This window comes from Sinocyclocheilus anshuiensis, unplaced genomic scaffold (assembly GCF_001515605.1).
Source record: "Sinocyclocheilus anshuiensis isolate Anshui unplaced genomic scaffold, SAMN03320099.WGS_v1.1 scaffold941, whole genome shotgun sequence".
Taxonomy (NCBI): domain Eukaryota; kingdom Metazoa; phylum Chordata; class Actinopteri; order Cypriniformes; family Cyprinidae; genus Sinocyclocheilus; species Sinocyclocheilus anshuiensis.
Genome location: NW_015555791.1, coordinates 979,290 through 998,702, shown reverse-complemented (window position 1 = coordinate 998,702; position 19,413 = coordinate 979,290). Strand labels below are relative to the sequence as shown.

At 34.2% G+C, this 19,413-nt stretch overlaps 1 protein-coding gene across 1 annotated transcript in view; it reads left to right on the top strand.

Moving 5' to 3' along the window:
- Nucleotides 1-5,481: 5,481 nt before the first annotated feature.
- shisal1b (shisa like 1b) overlaps nt 5,482-19,413 on the top strand; it is a 52,045-nt gene continuing 38,113 nt past the window's right edge. Inside the window, exon 1 of the mRNA XM_016468926.1 lies at nt 5,482-5,719. The gene's annotated coding sequence lies outside the window, so the exon portion shown is untranslated. The remainder of the gene's footprint in view (nt 5,720-19,413) is intronic.

Below are 19,413 nucleotides of genomic sequence, written 5' to 3'. Positions count from 1 at the left end.
CGAACCCGCAACCTTTGGGTTATGAGTCCGACTCTCTAACCATTCGGCCACAACTTCCCCACAAATTAAAGCTATAGTTCATCCAGAAATTTAAATTCTGTCATTTTTTTGCTGACAAATATTTACACACTTCACCTTTCAACAACAATTAATAATAACCATATCTGTCATTCTATACTCTGTTTTAATGGTTAAATTAAATAGTATTAATCAAAAAGCCTGTCTAATTAATTGAGTTTTAGTTTTATCTTTACCAAATTCTGTTTTCTATTATTTTCTGGATTCCATTTTAATGGTTCCATTAAATTTTAATAATCAAAAGCATCTCCAAATAATTGATTTTATTTTTAAAAAATACATTTAAAAAATGTTTTTTTTTTTCAGAAATACTGCACATTTACATTTTTCTCCTAAATAAATTCTGATAAATAATATTTCTGGTAAATACTCCTTTAAAAAGTGTTTTTTGATTATAATTTTATTATTAGTAGACTAGAACACGTGGATATGTTGTCATTCTTACACTATAATACTGAACTTTGATTTCAGTGATTTGGACTATTCGATGGACACTTGCTTCTTGCACTTTATGTTGCACTTTACTTTATTACTTTTGGATTTCATTTGGTTTAATGAAATATAGTTTAATAAAATATTCTTAAGTAAAATTGTGGGATTTTTTTTGTGGGAAATTAACCGTTTAGATTAATCGATAAATTAGTCGATAGATTAATCGAAATAAAAATAGTCGTTAGTGGCAGCCCTAAAATAGAGAGCTGTGGTGAGCATCAGGGTTTTGGCCCATCTGTCCAGAACAGTCTGTCTGATTTAATAGCTCAAACAGTGTAAGCTGATCCTGCTTGTACGGTCTGTCCTGAAAAACGACATGAGAACTGTTCAACTGCGCCATAAACCTCAGAGAACCACAGAATAGACTTAACATACAGCACGGATCCCTTCAAAACGTCTACTTTTTCTATGGGCTTTTAACCCTCTGGTGCTCTTCGGTCATTTTTGACTGAATTTTTTTACTTGATTTTTTATAAAGCATTTTTTACTTCATTGGAATGGTATGAAACTTGGTAAAGGTTTTGGCACTTGCTCTGTGAACATAAAAGAGATTAAATGGTCCTTAAACTCAGAACACATCTTGTTTAGATTTATGATTTTCATTAGATACTTTGATGTTCTCACAGTTTTAAAGTAAAACGTGTTTTGGAAAATATATATTTCATCTAAAATAGTATTTTTGTGCAAAAGTTGTGTAACTAACTTTTTGGAAAAAAAAAAAAAAGAGACTAATCTTAAACCTGTACTCCTAAGCATTCAATATTTACAACAGTTTAAGTTGGAAATTTCATTATCAGGTCTGTGCTCAAAAAGTGGATAATAATTGAATGAATGAATATAGTATATATTATATAGAATATAGTATATATACAGCATAAACAGTGTATTATGGAAGCCTGTTCCCACAACGGGGAAAAAAATTAAGAAGGTAATTGCGACTTTTTATCTTGCAATTCTCAGCTTTTTTTTTTTTTCGGAATTGCATGACAAACTCACAATTCCGAGTTATAAAGCCAAATCTGAGAAATAAAGTCGCAGTTCTGAGAAATAAAGTCAGAATTCCGTGAAAAGTCATGATTCTGAGAAATAAAGTCATATTTCAAAAGTTATATCTCACAATTCTGACATTATAACACAATTGGGAGTTATAAAGTAAGAATTGTGAGATATAAACTCGCAATTGTAAGAAAACAGTCGGGTTTTTCGCCTCAGAATTGGACTTTAGAAACTTGCAGTTGCGAGTTATATCTCACAATATGAAGAAAAGTCAGAATTGCGAGAAAACAAACAAGTTCATGTCACCTAATTCTAAATAAAAATAAAAAAATGATGTAGTGCAGAAATGGGCTTTCATAGATTTGTACAATTAAAAAACACAAAATATGAAATAAAAATATTATCCAACTAAAATACAATTTTCTGTATTATATTGTATATTACATAACTTAAAAACATTGTTTAATGGCATCGGGGGAACTTAATAAGGTTCTGCATTGGCAAAATGCTTTTTGGAACCTTTGTTATTAAGAGTTTATGACCTTTGACCTGATTTTTAATTTGAAATATCGTTACTTAAATGTAAACCACAAATAAACTTTTTACTTTATGACACTAAAGATTAGTTTCCAAACTAATAGCCATTTAATTCACCTCCTCCTGTTGTTGTACTTCTATATTGTGTTTCGGGGGTATTTCATGCCAAATAACTTCCCTTCCAATTTCTCCCATTCCCTTTCAGCAAATACCAAACGTTTCCGTCATTACAGCATCCTGAAACTTCAGCGTCTCAGAAGTTTCAAAAGAAACGCTCACGACGACCTAAATTTCTTTATTTCCCGTGGCAGGTGTAAGCTGTCCTCGAGTGACTGCTTTCTGCTCTGAGAGCTAATTTCGTGGTTTTTCTCTCGCCCAGGAATAAATGTTTAAGCAAGTGCAGAGAACTTGGCTTTGTAAACATCATCTTTCCTCGCGGCTCTGATGCTACACTTGTGATTTACAACCCAGTCGGGCTCTTCCGGCGGGTCACAACTGAATTAATGTGCTGCGTTTGGAGCAGGAGATTGTTTACCAAAAGTGACAGTTCTTCCTCGAATGCTGGCCCTTGTGTCCTTTCATCATGTGTGTTTATTGACAGTACCATATGCTCTTACGTTTGCTGATTTAATATTGTTTTGCAGGCAGATGTGTGTGTATGTGTGTGAGAGAGAAAGAGAGTGTGTGTGTGTGAACCTTACAGCAATTCAGAGGCGCTGAAAGTGTTTAATGTGGCGCTGCAGAGGGGATTTTATTGAATCATATCTATATTAGTGGCAAGAAAAAGCCCCATCACACACACACTTTCAATGACACTCAGGGCATGAGGGTAATTCAGTCATTAATACTGATCCGATCCCTTGACAGTCAAACCAACGAAATATTTGTGTGTGTGTTTGAATAAGAGACGTATCCTTGTGTGATCTCGAACACACAGAGGACACACACAGGAGTGTCAAAGTAAATTAGATTAAAGCCTAATGAAAAGAGGGGAGGAAAACACACAGAGGTTTGTTTGTCTGAGCATCTCATTGAATCTCATTGCTTTTAAATGAAGCTATAATATAATATAAATGCATCAAATATTTAACATCAATTCCCTCTATATAAAATAACAGTATATAAAATATATGTAATATTAATATAATTTAAAAATGATTGGCCCATTTATAAACAACTTTAATAAGGACCTTACAATTCCATTAGATAAAATATCAATAAGTATGGGTCCAATTTTAAAACTATATTCATAAAATAATTTTAAAACATATAAAACAGGATAAATTATATTAATTATAATTTAAATTTGTAATTATAATGTAAAACAATTAATATAATGTATTAATTATAATATATAATTAAAAATTATATTTATTTGAAAAATAATATTTTGATCATTAAAAATAAAATAGAATCTTGCTTTGTGATATTATTTTTTATAAAAATACCCTCTTCATGCTCATTCCTGCCGCAAATTATTATAATAATCTTATAGCAATTTTTAGCAATTTTTTTAAATGAAGTAAAAAATAAAAAGAGCATAAATCACTGTATTCCTATAGCTGTAATAAAACTGTAATAAAAATACTTTTTAGGACCAATATGATTTTTTTTCATTCTCATTGCAGATGCAAATTTAATTTTTTTTCAAGCATAAATCACTGTGTTACTAAAGCAATAAGCCCCAGGAAGCTGTGGTTTACAGTGAATTTATAACAGCTAAGGGGCGTTGTTAACAGCTAAAACCCCCTTAGCTGTTATAAATTCACTGTAAACTTAAAAATGATTGGCCCATTTATAAACAACTTTAATAAGGACCTTACAATTCCATTAGATAAAATATCAATAAGTATGGGTCCAATTTTAAAACTATATTCATAAAATAATTTTAAAACATATAAAACAGGATAAATTATATTAATTATAATTTAAATTTGTAATTATAATGTAAAACAATTAATATAATGTATTAATTATAATATATAATTAAAAATTATATTTATTTGAAAAATAATATTTTGATCATTAAAAATAAAATAGAATCTTGCTTTGTGATATTATTTTTTATAAAAATACCCTCTTCATGCTCATTCCTGCCGCAAATTATTATAATAATCTTATAGCAATTTTTAGCAATTTTTTTAAATGAAGTAAAAAATAAAAAGAGCATAAATCACTGTATTCCTATAGCTGTAATAAAACTGTAATAAAAATACTTTTTAGGACCAATATGATTTTTTTTCATTCTCATTGCAGATGCAAATTTAATTTTTTTTCAAGCATAAATCACTGTGTTACTAAAGCAATAAGCCCCAGGAAGCTGTGGTTTACAGTGAATTTATAACAGCTAAGGGGCGTTGTTAACAGCTAAAACCCCCTTAGCTGTTATAAAATCACTGTAAACCACGGCTTCACGGGGCTTATTGCTTTTATAAAACGGTTATTCCACATACGTAGTAAGGTTTCACAAAATAAAACAGAGCAAATAAAGTTTAATGATATTAATAAAAACAGTATTCTTCCACCAAACAATATAGTCCCTCAGAAACAGTTGTGCTTGCAACAAAGTGGTTGCCGAACAACACACAAATGTAAACAAAGGTGTATGTTTGTAGTGTAATTTACAACAGCTTCGAACTTAGCTCAACCAATCAGAATCAAGGACCGGAACTATCCGTTTTATAATATAAAAAAACAGTAATAAAAATACTTAACCAATAAAGTTTAACAACATTTTTATAACAATTAATGCCTCCTCATTCTCATTACTATAAAGCAAACGAATGAATTTTAATTGACGTTTTTAAAGCATAAATCACTGTATTGCAGTAAATTAACAGTAATAAAAAATACTGTATTACAGTAATAAGAATCTAATGAAAATCACAATTGAGAATAAACATCTGAATGCTTTACTATACTAAGAAGTATAATTACGTTAAAAATGAAAACGTAATGATCCTAAAACTGACTTTCTTTTATTTATGCAACATATGAATTTTTTCACATTTTTGAAGCAAAATGTGACCTGGAGATTCACTCCAAAAAACTTTTAATTTCTGAACAATAGATCTATTGTTTATGTCATAAACATTCATCTGAGAAATGTTTTGCTTTAAAAAAATAATACAACCTGTATCTAATGCAATGTTATTCAGACATTTTAAGTGTTACTTGACTGTCCAAATTCTTTACACAAACAAACAAACCTACACACAGATGCACAAAACCTCGAAACAGACACACAGTTCTCCCGGCACAACCCCCCTCTCTCTCTCTCTCTCTCTCTCTCATTCAGTTGGTCTCTTCCCCCTCCCTCCTTTCTCACATTGTACTCTCTCTCTTTCTCTCTCTCTCTCTCCATTTGGAGCTCCTGGATTCACTGGTGAGGTCTTCAGCTTTGGCTCTTCTGTGATTTTTGACGGACACATCCAGGACCTCAGCTGTATCAGGATGAACTCTATATTAACGGCCACCCAGAGCAATGAAAAAGAGTTTGAGGAGCATCACAAGACAAACTGACACAGATTCAGAGGGAGAGAGAGAGAGAAAGAGCGCGAGAGAGAGAAGAAGGGATTTCTTTCCGAGAGGGATTCCCCCACCCAGGGAAACGGAGGTGAGTGCCGACTGCTGTTTTTGATAAAGAAGGAAAGCAACTAGTATTTCCCTGATATAAGAGACGGGTGGCTCTGTTTAACACTGCTGAGATTGAAGAGAGATTTCATTTGTGTTTGATGTGAGGTGGATTATTTTCATAAAGTTAGAGGAGAGAGGTCGTGTGCTCGGTCTCACCTCTCTGACGGTCCGTCTGTCGTTCGCCAGGTGTCTTTCGCTTCACATTTGATTACGACTTTCTGATCTGATGAGAGAACAGAAACATATAAGTGCGTTTATGCAGAAAACAAAGAGAGGTTAGTCAGTGTTTTCTTCCTTACTAAAAAGTATGACAGTATCACCATGGTCTTTTGGACAGTAATATGACCTTTTGGACATTTTACTATGGTAATACCCTGTTTTTGGATACAATATCATAGAAAAAGAACTGTAGCAGTACCATGGTAAAGTGATGGTATTAGATGTTACAGTACTTTATGTACTCCAGTATTATACGTATATTTAGTATGACAGTATTACCATGGATGTTTGGATGTAAATATGAGGTTTTAAACATTTTACTATGGTAATACCATGTTTTTGGATACAATATCATAGAAAAAGAACTGTAGCAGTACCATGGTAAAGTGATGGTATTAGATGTTTTATAGTATTATACACATATTTAGTATGACAGTATTACCATGGATGTTTGGATGTAAATATGAGGTTTTAAACATTTTACTATGGTAATACCATGTTTTTGGATACAAATATTATATATTAAAAATTATATATATATATATATATATATATATATATACACACTGTGTATATATATGTATTTATACATATTTATATTCCCCCTTTCTCTTGTTATTTAAGAAATATTCAAAAACAATTTTTTGGGGGGGGACTTTTATGGCAGTAACACAACAGTATTTTGCTATCTTACAGAGCCATGTAAGTACAAATTGTACAGCACATGAACATGGTAATCTTTTTAAAGGTTCTTGGTATTATCATCAAATGTACCATGGTAGCACCACAATAAAGGGTCGTCCTTCCCTAAATTCACTCGTTGAGTTGTTTTGAAGCTTAAAGGTGTTTCAGAATTACGTTCAACTGGCAGAAGAGTGAAGCTGGTAACTTAGAAACAGGCATGTCTGAGCGCTCACACACACACAAACACACACGGGGGATGGGGGCGGTGGGTGTCTTCCATGGAAATAAAAGAAGAATATCTATGTGTTTCACCACGGCGGTGTGAGAAGCGGTAATGATGGTCTTTACTGAGAAGTGTGTGTGTGTGTGTGTGTTTGCTTGCATGTGCAAATGTGCATGAAAAAAAACAAAAGAACACAGTGTATTATCAGAATAAATCATGTTGCTGAACGGAACGGTGCAATCAGTCCATGAGAGCGTGTGTTCATTACTGCTCAAAGCCGGAGGTTTGCACGTTCCTGAAGAACCTCATTCAGACAGAAATGGTTTGATGAATTATTAATCACATATTAGAGCGTTTACATCAATAAAAGATGATAACAGGCCGAAAACAAACTTCATAGTACTCTGATCACACCGCCCGCCCAATAAATGATCCATAAACCTGCCAAGATTTAATGCACATCCTCTGTGTGTGCGAGCGAATGCTAATCTGGAATAGAAGTTGTTTTCTCTGACAAATTTTGTGATGTAATTAGTGCTGAAGTTTTCATCAACTTCCCAGCATGAGTCTCGTGTGCTGATGGATGCCGATTTATTACCTTTTAATTAAGGACAAAACAACACAGTGGGTATCCTCAAACACACACACACACAGGGGGACACACTAATAGATTCAGACCACACAAGCCTCATAAATACACAAGTGACAGGTGTAATGTCATTCTGATCAATGTGACAGTTCAGATTCTCATCCTGCACAAATACTGGAGCCCAATATCATAGAAAAAGAACTGTAGCAGTACCATGGTAAAGTGATGGTATTAGATGTTTTATAGTATTATACACATATTTAGTATGACAGTATTACCATGGATGTTTAGAAGTTAATATGAGGTTTTAAACATTTTACTATAGTAATACCATGTTTTTGCATATAATACAATGAAAACAGCCTCTTATAAAAGTGCTGGCATTAGAAGTTGTAGTACGTTACCATGGTACTAAGTATGTGTTTTCAGATATGATACCACAGTAATACCATGGTTTCCAGGACATGTTTTTGGGATACAGAACCATTTATAAAAGTACTTTAGTGATACCATGGTACAGTGAGAGTGACAGATGGTAATATCATGGTACTGAAACATATTGTGGTACAAAAATTCATATAGCATGGTACTTTGGACATGGTATTATGTTTTAACATTATCATGATCTTTTAAGGAACACTTACAGTAAATTCCACGGTATATGAATATGATAATTATTTAGGATAAACAACAACAACAACAAAATATACAATATGTCATTATATATTAACAAAAATATATATAAATAGTAATACAATATATAAAATAAAATATATAAATATATACATATAAATTTTCTGCAAGCGTCTGAGAAAACGAGCGCGTCTGATTTCGCTCCCTTGGTGACGTAGCAAAGGGATCTCATTATAATATTACCTCGCCTTAATCTGTATGTTTACACCTATGGCGCCGTTATTGTGTTTTCGCAAGTGACAACGGTGTACCAGCTCTAATGCCATGGCCAAAGTTTGAGCAAAGCATGCTAACTGTTCTGTCATTGACTGCGCAGAACACTGTTTAGAGTCCCAGCCTCAGAGGAGACAAGAGAGCAGTGGATTTATTGATTTATTTACTGTATATTGCTGTTGCCACACAGATCTAAAATAAACATGTGATTTATTTCCCAGCTGTTTACCTTCACAGATATAACCGACTGTTATTTGTAACTAATGTGTGTTTTTAACGTAAACTTGTGTGTGAATGAGAACTTAGTTTAGTACTCACATGCTGTGACAGCCGCTTTCTGTCCGTGTGCTTCGGATGTGTGCTCTCAGAAAACCGTATATCAGAAGTTTAAACTCATATGGTTTAAAACGCATGATTTTAGCGTGATAAATATGATATTCAGAACCAAAACAGATGTTTTTAGCAGGTATGAGCTGTAATGGCGCAGCTCTATTCTGGAAGAGGGGGCGGGGAGCAGCAGCTCATTTGCATTTAATGAGACAGGCCCGAAAAACAGCGTGTTTCTGCTTCCACTCAAAATAGGCATTTTCAAAATGATATAATAAATGATCTGTGGAGTATTTTGAGCTGAAACTTCACAGACAGATTCTGGGAACACCAGAGACTTATATTACATATTGTAAAAAGGGGCATAATATGTCTCCTTTAATGTTTTAGCATAAACTTTTAAGCATAATGTATCACAAAAGACAATAACATCCTCAAATTGTGCATTCAGAAGTACAATATTCTAATTCAATTTAAATAGAATAAGAATTAGCATTAGAAACAAAAAGAAACATTTAATAGAAAAAGATATTTTATCTATAGAAACATTGAAATAACGGAATAGATTAATTAAAATTTTGAAAAAAAGAAAAGAAGATTTATTAGCCCTCATGTCATTCCAAGACATTATTTTTTCATCAATTAATTTTATTAAATTTTTTGAAACACAAAATATAGTCAGCATCTAAGACTATTTTCACAGCAAAACAGGGGAATATCAGTTTAAAAAAATAAATAAAACATTTAAAGAGAGATAATGGATAGACGAACTGGATAAAGAAAGATGAAGTGAATATCGCTTGTAGGTGCATTAGAGAAACCTATTTCTTTCTTCAGCTACTGTAAGCTCAGTTGCTGTCCATTTAGCAGATGATTTTATCATCTGAGGAGACATTCAGGACACTAAGTGCAGGGACTGTCCCTTTGGAGATGTCCCGCGGTTAAGAGCTCAGAGAGGAGAGAAACTGTCGATTAACTCAACTCTACCTGAGGCCAAACCATATTCAAGTGTCTCTAATAGTACTTTGCAACCACTTTAGGTCCAGCAAAGAAAAAAAAAAAAACCTCTTCATACCAAGAAGCATTTTTCACTGTAAAGGACTCTTGAGTCATATATGGTTCAGTAAATAAATAAATCAATAAATTAAATTAAAATTACTATAAAATACAATTTTTAAAACAGAAAATTAAATATTAAATAAATGTTATTTGTGGGGGGGTTTTTTGTTTGTAAACAAAAGGTTATTGTTTTAGTAGTTTACAACTAAAGCATGCTACAAATAATATCAGTTTTGTAGCACTTTTCTACAAATCCCTGTAAGTAAAACAATACAAAATATGAAAAATAAAATCTTTTGCATATTTTTATTCTTTTTGTTATCAAATATATAAGCATAACAACAAAGTATGACACTTTAAACATGCTACAAAAATTTATATTTACAAAATTATGTACAATTATTATTATTAGTAGTATTAACAATTAGAAACATTATTAAACATGCTACAAACATTTATATATTTTATTTGTTTCTATAAAAAATGTAGTGAAACAATAAAAAATCTGTAAATAAAAACAACATTCTTATTAGCGAAATATAATACAGAAACAGTGAAAAAATGTATGACTCTCAGTCAGATAAACATGTATTAAGATTCATAAGAGTTCATACTGCCAAATGTATAAATGCAGAACTGAATCGATGACATCATCAAGGACCTAACAGAATGTTCCGTTCCATTTAGAACCCAAAGCTTTGGCTACAATAAATAACACACACACACACATACAGAAGCCCGGCAGTCAATCTTTCATGCCCATTACCGTCAATAGTCTGGGGGTGGACACCAGTCAACGCTTCAGCCAATCAAAACAGCTGAACTACAACATCATTCAAAGCCATTGAACTATTACATTTCCACAGTCTAAACAGACCCTCTGGAGTCAAATGTTTTTTTTTTTCCCAGAGAGAGAAATCCTTTGTTATAGTTGATTAGCTGAGATGAGAGGATTCGATTTTAGTTGGAGTGTCATTTCAGTATGATCTTCCAGACTGACATTTCTCTTGACCTACAGCACAAGCACCTATTATAATTTATGAATCATTAATGATGCACAAAAAGCCCTGAAGTACTTCATCCTGAATATGCATTAGAAAGCCATTAGAAGCCATTCATATCATCATGATTTCACCTGTCATGTACTTCTTCTCTACAGACCTCTTAAACTATCAGCATCCATTATGTAGAAGTCCACAGAGATGGTTTTCAGATCAGATATCCTGGCTCCTGCTGTATGTCACATTATCTTGATTACCGGCAACAGAAACTTGTTTTCAGCTGCACAATCGAGCCAGGAAATTGATTTGCATCAACATTTCAGCGCCATCATCTCACAAACACGATTTCCTGTAACTTTTCTAAAAGCGAGAAGCTTCGTTTTAATGGTTGTTTGTCTCTGACGGTGGTTTCTAGAAATAAAGGTCTGAATTACTTCCCAGAAGCGCATACGCTTGACCACTTATCGGTCAGCTTCCTGCTAAAAGCATTGTTGATGCATTATGGGAAATGTTTCGCTAATAGTCATCCTTCCATTTGCAAGACCCTTAATTATGACGTTGCGGCTAATTGTTTCCTCTCTGATGGGCGGTGACGGACAACACAAAGACCTCAGAGCGGTTTATCATCAGAACGACGGCCAGAAACATATTATTATCCTCCAGCAGACCTGAGTTCAGCGGGGAGATCACAGATTTAGTGCATACGTGTCAAGACCCGTGTCATTACAGGAATATTCTGGGTCTTGAGATTTTTAAAGGGTCTTTAAAAGCAGAAAGCTTGTGTTTTTAAAACACTTACATGGATTCTTTGATTAAAAAAGCAGGCTTTTACTGAAGAATGATATATCCATATCTAGAGCCAGAATATCACAGAGACTGGGAAAGATCTTTTGACCACCTAGCAACTAGCACCTACCCTAGAGACTACCTAGTAACACCTTGGCAACAGCTAAAACACCCAAACACCATACAAACCAACCAGAATATAATGGCCTGACAACCATCAGAGCATCCTAGAAACCACTCAGTAATGGGGTTAGCACCATAACGTCCTACAAACCACCTAGTAGCAGAGCCTGGCAACCTGGATAAACCAGCAGAACACCCAAAATACCATCCAAACCACCCAGAATATCCAAGAAACTACTTCGTATAATCTGGCAGCCTTCTAGAAATACCTAGTAACACTGTAGCAGCCACCTAGACACCATAGAAACCACCTAGATACACATTGTCAACCACCACAACACCATAGAAACTACATAGTAACCACCTAGAAACATTAGAAACCAAATAGTAACACCTTGGCAACCATCAGAACACCTTAGAAACTAGGGATGTGCCCAAATAGTGAATCCGTATTCTGCAAGGCATGGAATACGAATAATGCATTCTACCGAGCCACTAAAGGGACATGGTTAGCCGCTTAGTGGTTGCCTGTTACATTACAGTACATCAAATTTCACTTACCACATAAACAGAGTAAGGAGAGATGACTGATAGGACGATGGCGAATGATTTGCAGATCCTGAGCACCACTGACAAACATCTAATCTTGTGAAATGTGTGGTAAGTACTGCCGCTCTGTAGTATACACAGAGTCCCTGTGATCGCGAATCTCGAAAGTGAAAGTAAAAAGCAAGTGCACATTCAAAAGCGATTTTAATGTCCCGCATATTAATAACGGCTCCCTGATGCCCACAATTTATATACAGGATAATTACCCAATGATATAATTGTGAGAGAAAGCATTGAAATATATTTTTTCCTCCCATCTCGTATTTATTCCCTTTAGGGGTGCCATAGTACACATCATTACCTTTCCGAACACCGTATTCGGATTCGGGCACATCCCTACTAGAAACCACATTGTAACCACCTAAGAACTCTAGAAACCACATAGTAACATCTTGGCAACCACTAGAATACCAAAACCACCATACAACCCCTGAATATTCTAGAAACCACCTAGTAACACATTGTAACCACCTAGAAACTCTAGAAACCACATAGTAACACCTTAGGAGCCACCAGAACACTTAAAACATCATACAAACTCAGAATACCCTAAAATGCTAGAAAAAGCCCAACAGCCAACCAGAACACACTATAAACCACCGCGTAACTCCTTGGCAATCATTACCATTATAACTAGCTATCTCACAATGTTTACATATGAATAAAAGCCTACATTAAAATCTGTCATATAAATTAGCCTACTGATTGCCACCATTGATGGACAACATTTTTTAGTAATATAAAAAATATTTGTATGACAGTATATTCTGCAGTTCTTCCCTGCTGTACCGAATATCTATACTTTTCAAAGTATCATATCGAAGTTAGAAATTCAAATATTGTGACAATTTATTTTGTAGGGTGCCACAAATTTGTTAAAATTTCCAAAGGGTGCCACGACTAAAGAAAAGTTGGGAAACACTGACCTAGACAACACCAAAACACCTAAAACACCCTATAAACCACCCAAAATAGAAACCTAGTAGAAACCTACACCTAGAAACTCCTTGGCAACCAGAGAGACATTCTAGAAAAGACATAGTAACAACTTGGCACTCACCAGAACATCTAAAACACCATATAAACCATTCAAAACACCCTAAAAACCTAGTATCGGCCTGACAACCAACTAAAACACTCTAGAAACCTCCTAGTAACACTCACCAATTACACAGACAATCTAGAAATGACAGTAACAGCTTGGCAACCACCAGAAGACCTACAACACTATATAAACCACCCAAAATACCCTTAAAACCACCTAGTAAAGGCCCACCTGGTAACGCCTTGACAATCACATAGTCACTGTTGAAACCACCTAGCAACACCTTGGAAAAAAGAACGGCTGCAGCACCATACAAAACATGAAACATAGATTCAGACATTTACTGTACGTGCAAAATACATCTGGACTACTTTTAAGTTTGTTTTTGTTTTTTTTGAAGGGCCTATGTAGCCAACGGGTGCCACAGAGTTTTTTGAAAATAGTAATACGAGTTTGGAACAACATGAGGGTGAATAAATGATGACAGAATCTTGTGGAAAATGTTGATGCAGAAAATGGGGGGGGGGTCCCATTTTAAAGTATCCCTTTAATATGATTTAGAATAGATTAAAGTACTCTCAAAACAATTAGAGTGCAACTGTAGCCTTGCTGGAATAATTAAAGCCATATAAAGGGATGAAACAACAGTTTCTATGGAAATAACCAAGACATATCAACAAACACACATCATGTGTGGTGCAGTTGTTCAGAATGACCTAGACTCGATTAAAGATGCACAAATTCAATTTAAGAGTCACACGCCATCTAATCTGTGTTCATTACACATGCACACTTAATTATTTGACTCCCACATTCGGTTTCTAACCCCTCCATCACAAAGACCTGCTCTCCAGAGCATCTCTGCTCAATGATGGGTTAATATCCCCGAGTCATTACTGAATTAGAGAAGCGAGATGAGGGTTATCCACACTATCACAAGCCTTGTTAACACAGGGTGAATAATCGGTTTTTAATGCATAACCATTAATAGCTGTGAATCGTGTGTACACACATAAACACTGAGGGGGGAATGAACTGTTCCCGCAGAATGTGCAGTTTATTTGCACAAATTTGGTTGTAGTGCCCAATTCACAAGCACAATGGCTATGTTTTAATGCACTATAACATTATTTGATCATTCTCTGATGAATTACTGCTGCCATTCGCTAGAGGAATATATACTCTTTAAATTAAAATTGAGTTTTACCTCCTGCTTACTGTGGGCGTTAACAACTATGCAGGGCAAGTTTAATGAATAAGGGTCAATCTTTAATGAGCCTAATTTACATAAAAAGGGGCGTTTGTGCTAAAAAGAATGAGAAGTTATATAATTTTACATAAAGAGCAGTGCTGTTGCAGTTGATTTTGTACCATTAAACTGGACTATGGAAGATTAGTAACTAAAATAAATAAATAAATAAGCAAACAAACAAATAAGCCAAATAAATGCAAAAAATAAGCAAACAAGCAAACAGATAAGTGAACAAAACTATGCAAAGAAATAAATGAAAAGAAAATTAAATGAATAAATTGAAAAAGTAAATAAGCAAATAAATTAGGACACAAACATAATCAATTAAACAAACAAAAATATTACATAGCAAAAAGCAAACAAATGAGCAAGTAAAGCAAATAAATAAATGAATAAATAGCAAAAAGCAAATAAATAAAGAAATAAAATAGGAAATTAATAAACAATTGAATATCATAATGCAAATAAGCAAATAACGGAAAACAAAAACAAAAAATTAAAGCAAACAACCAAATAAATAAGCAAACAAATTACTATGAAAACAAAATAAATCAACAAAATAAATGGATAAATTAAAATGTAAATAAATAAATAAATTAGGAAACAAGCAAACAAAATACATAGAAAAAAATCAAATAAGCAAACAAATGAGCAAGCAAACAAATAAATGAATATACAGCAAAAAGCAAATAAATAAGCAGATAAACAAGGAAACAAATAAACAAAAATAAATAAATACCAAAAAGCAAACAAATAAGCAAAATAAATAAATAGCTAAAAGAAAATAAGCAAACAATCAAATAAATAAACAAAAACAAATAAGCTAAATAAATAGCAAAAAGCAAATAAATATGCAAACAAACAAATAAATAAAATATTTTTTTGCACTGAAATAACCCATAAAAAGTAGTGCATCTGTTCTATTCACTACTACAAACTATGGGGAATTTGACGCAAAATAATTTTCTAATCCCACATGAAATTTTACATTTAATACATGTAGATTTTAACAGATTTCAAAATGTACTGAATGACGAATAAAGTACACATTTGTTTTCGATTTATTCAAGACAGTTCTTTATAAAAGTTTATTTTTCCCCCTGAAAAAGTTCACTGCACACTACAGTTTCCTTTTTATAACATTAAAGTGAAACTGTCAAGTCAAATATCAATCCAGCAGTGCCTGTCCAGCGGTGTGCCACTAGGTCACAGCTATTTAGAGCCGCAGTCAGGAAATACAGCAACTAAACAAACCAAAGAAACAGAAGCGGACAAAACCGCAGCCGGGGGCCAAGCTACACATGCAGTTTCAAATAAGCAGAGTGGGTCCATCATATCTGTTTTTGTGTGTGTGATGACTGTTAGATAGACTCTGAGCTCGTCCGAATCCCCCGTTGAGACCAAAGCAGAAGCACTGTCACGGGCACTGTTAAACTTAAACTGCTTTTAGTTTTAGAATGAAAACAGACTTCTTTCAGAAGAAAGGAGTGTTTCTTTTGAAAGAGCAGTTTACCAGTTCCGGAAAAGCATGTCGTTTCTAGAACATTCCTTACAATTGAAGCCTTGAAGGCAAGAACACAGCACTGTGAATAAATGGTTAAAATATGAACCATGTTTGGCAAGTATAACCATAATCCTGAAACATTTTACATTGTATAAGACCTGTCTGTGTGTGTGTGTGTGTGTGTTTTGGTAAAGAAATTAATTATTTTATTTAGTAAGGACACATTAAATTGATCAAAAGTGACAGTATTATTTATACTGTTACTAAACATTTCTATTTTAAGAAATGCTGTTCTTTTGAACATTCTATTCATCACAGGACCCATAAAAATATATATGCATCACAGTTTCCACAAAAGAATGAGGAGCACAACTGTTTTCAACATTAATAATAACAAGAAATGTTTGAGCATCAGTCGGAATATATACAAGTCAGAATATATATATACTTATAAGCCAACATGCAAAATATATATATATATATATATATATATACTTCTAAATATACTTTAGATAGATAGATAGATAGATAGAAGTCACTTATATATATATAAGTCAGAATTGTGAGATAAAAAGTCTCAATTACCTTTTTTTATTTATTTATTTACTTCTTTCCCACCTGTGGCGGAAACAAGCGTCCATAGAAAATAGCCCTAATTATTTTAAATTTTAAAAACATTTCACAATATTACTTTTTAATGCATTTTTTATCAAATAAATTCAGCCTTGGTAAGAAGAGACTTATTTCATTACAAAAATCTTATCCACCCAAACTTTTTGCACAATTGAACATTCTATTAACTAGTTTTTATGTAAAGTCACTTTAGCATTCGCTAAATGAATTAGCATAAAAAGCATAACAAGTTAGTGAACAAACAAGATTTCCTACTGCAATTAACCCAACATATACCTTTTTTTAAGGCTAAGATACATTTTCACTGGCTGAAAGAAAATTTCACCATTTTACAGTGACAATAGCACTACAAGAAAGGTTCCGCATTCCAGATTGGCATTTTCTTTCTAAAATACTCAGGAGATCTCGGGGTCTGGGTAGGGAACACAGCATCCTCTTACAGGAGCAGATAATAGCTTGTGTTTTCTCTCACATCGAGCTCTGTCTGACTGGCTCTGGAGGAAGTGCTATAAGACGCCGCTCCTGTATTCTGTATTATGGTGGGGAGTAATTCGCTCTCTTGGATCCCCGTCATGTAATAAATTCCACCTATTAAACGCAGCTGGCTCTCGTTAGAAATCTCCCCACTGTACGACTGTCACCATTGCAGAATGATGCAGAAGATATTCTAGGTTTAATTGTAGAGCGTGGATGGGGAGGCGTTCGAAATACAGAGAGTAACGAGAGGAATAGGAAGCTCAAATAAATAAAAAAATAACAAGGTTTTATTAATGTTGGATACCAAACTTTGAGATCAACCTGTGTGTGTATATATACACATACATATATATATATATATATACTGCTCAAAACAATGAAAGGAACACTTTTTAATCAGAGTATAGCATCAAGTCAATTGTCAAAATATTGGTCTGGTCAGTTAAGTAGCAGAGGGGGTTGTTAATCAGTTTCAGCTGCTTTGGTGTCAATGAAAATAACAACAGGTGTACTAGATGGGCAACAATGAGACGACCCCCAAAACAGGAATGGTTTTACAGGTGGAGGCCACTGACATTTTTTTCCCTACTTATCTTTTCTGATTGTTTTTCACTAGTTTTGCATTTGGCTAGGGTCAGTGTCACTACTGGTAGCATGAGGCGACACCTGGACCCTACAGAGGTTGCACAGGCAGTCCAACTGCTCCAGGATGGCACATCAATACGTGCCCGGCCCTGGATTTACGCATAGGCATTCTAGGCACGTGCCTATGCTCGCTCGTCCAGGGGGGGGCCAAACACAATGAAGAGATATAGGCCCAGTGTTTCCCCTGCCATTATATTAGGGGGGCGGCCCGTAGGCTACTTAATTTTATTTTCTCTATAGGGCCAGATCACAACAAAAGTTATTTAAAGTTACCTTTCCTATAGAACAGGTCTATACCGTGTTCTTTTATTAAACAAACTAAATAGCCTTATGTTATTTATCTTATTTACACGACGGCATGTAATTTCTGTCTCTATCAGGTCTATACCTTGTTCTTTTATTAAACAAACTAAATAGCCTTATGTTATTTATCTTATTTACACGACGGCATGTAATTTCTGTCTCTATGTTACATGGTCGCGCTCTCTGCATCGCGCACAGCGGCGTTCCGCCCCGATGCGCACACACAAGTGAGCACGCTCCCACTCCCAATAGTATTTGTAAATATTAAGCCACAAAACGACTATTTAAATATGAATTCTGCGTGTCTCTGTGTTAATGAATGGCGCAGACGCGCGGTTTTGTTTACTACTTGTACTGAAGCGCGTGTGACGCTCGGTTATATTAACGTCTGCCGTCTCACTAATGAGGACATAAATACATGAACAACATCTCCAGAACTGCTCTGAGAGTCACTTCATGAGCATTTGACCGTTTCATCTAAGTAAAACTATGAGTAAAACTATCCTCATATCATATACGCACAGAAATGTAATGGTATTCACGGCAACCCGTCAAAATAAAAGTTCGGTTTAACTTGAAGACATTGCGGCAGAAATATATTACTTACTATTGTTCAGTAGAATGTACGTAATAGGCTACTACTATGCTAAATCACAGAATTTGGTAACAATAAAACATAAGGTTGTAAAAAATAAAACATTTCATAGGGCCCTAAACATGTAATTTGTGTTAAACTTTTAATAAATTGATGTTAAATTGTTTGATTTAACATGATTTTAATTCATTATTAGACATGCTTTTTGATTAATAAAATGTAATTTAACCATTAAAAAGGAGTCCAGAAAAATTAAAACAGGAAAAAACAGAGTTTGCAGTTTGCTGGTCTGGAGCCTTCAGTTCAGTACACACAGCCTTCAGGTGTGTGTTAACACAATGCCAAGGAGGAAAGACATCAGCAATGATCTTAGAGAAGCAATTGTTGCTGCCATCAATCTGGGAAGAGTGACACGGCCATTTCCAAACAATTTGAAGTCCATCATTCTGCAGTGAAGAAGTTTATTCACAAGTGGAAGACATTCAAAACAGACACCAATCCTCCCAGGAGTAGACATCCCAGCAAATTCACCCCAAGATCAGACCATGTAACGATCAAATTCATGACAGTACAGTTAGAAAAGTATGGGACATGTATGGCATGTTTGGAAGGCTTGCCAGAAGAAAGCTTCTTCTAAAAAAAGCATAGAAGCATGGTTTAGGTTTGCAAAGTTGCATCTGAACAAACCATAAGT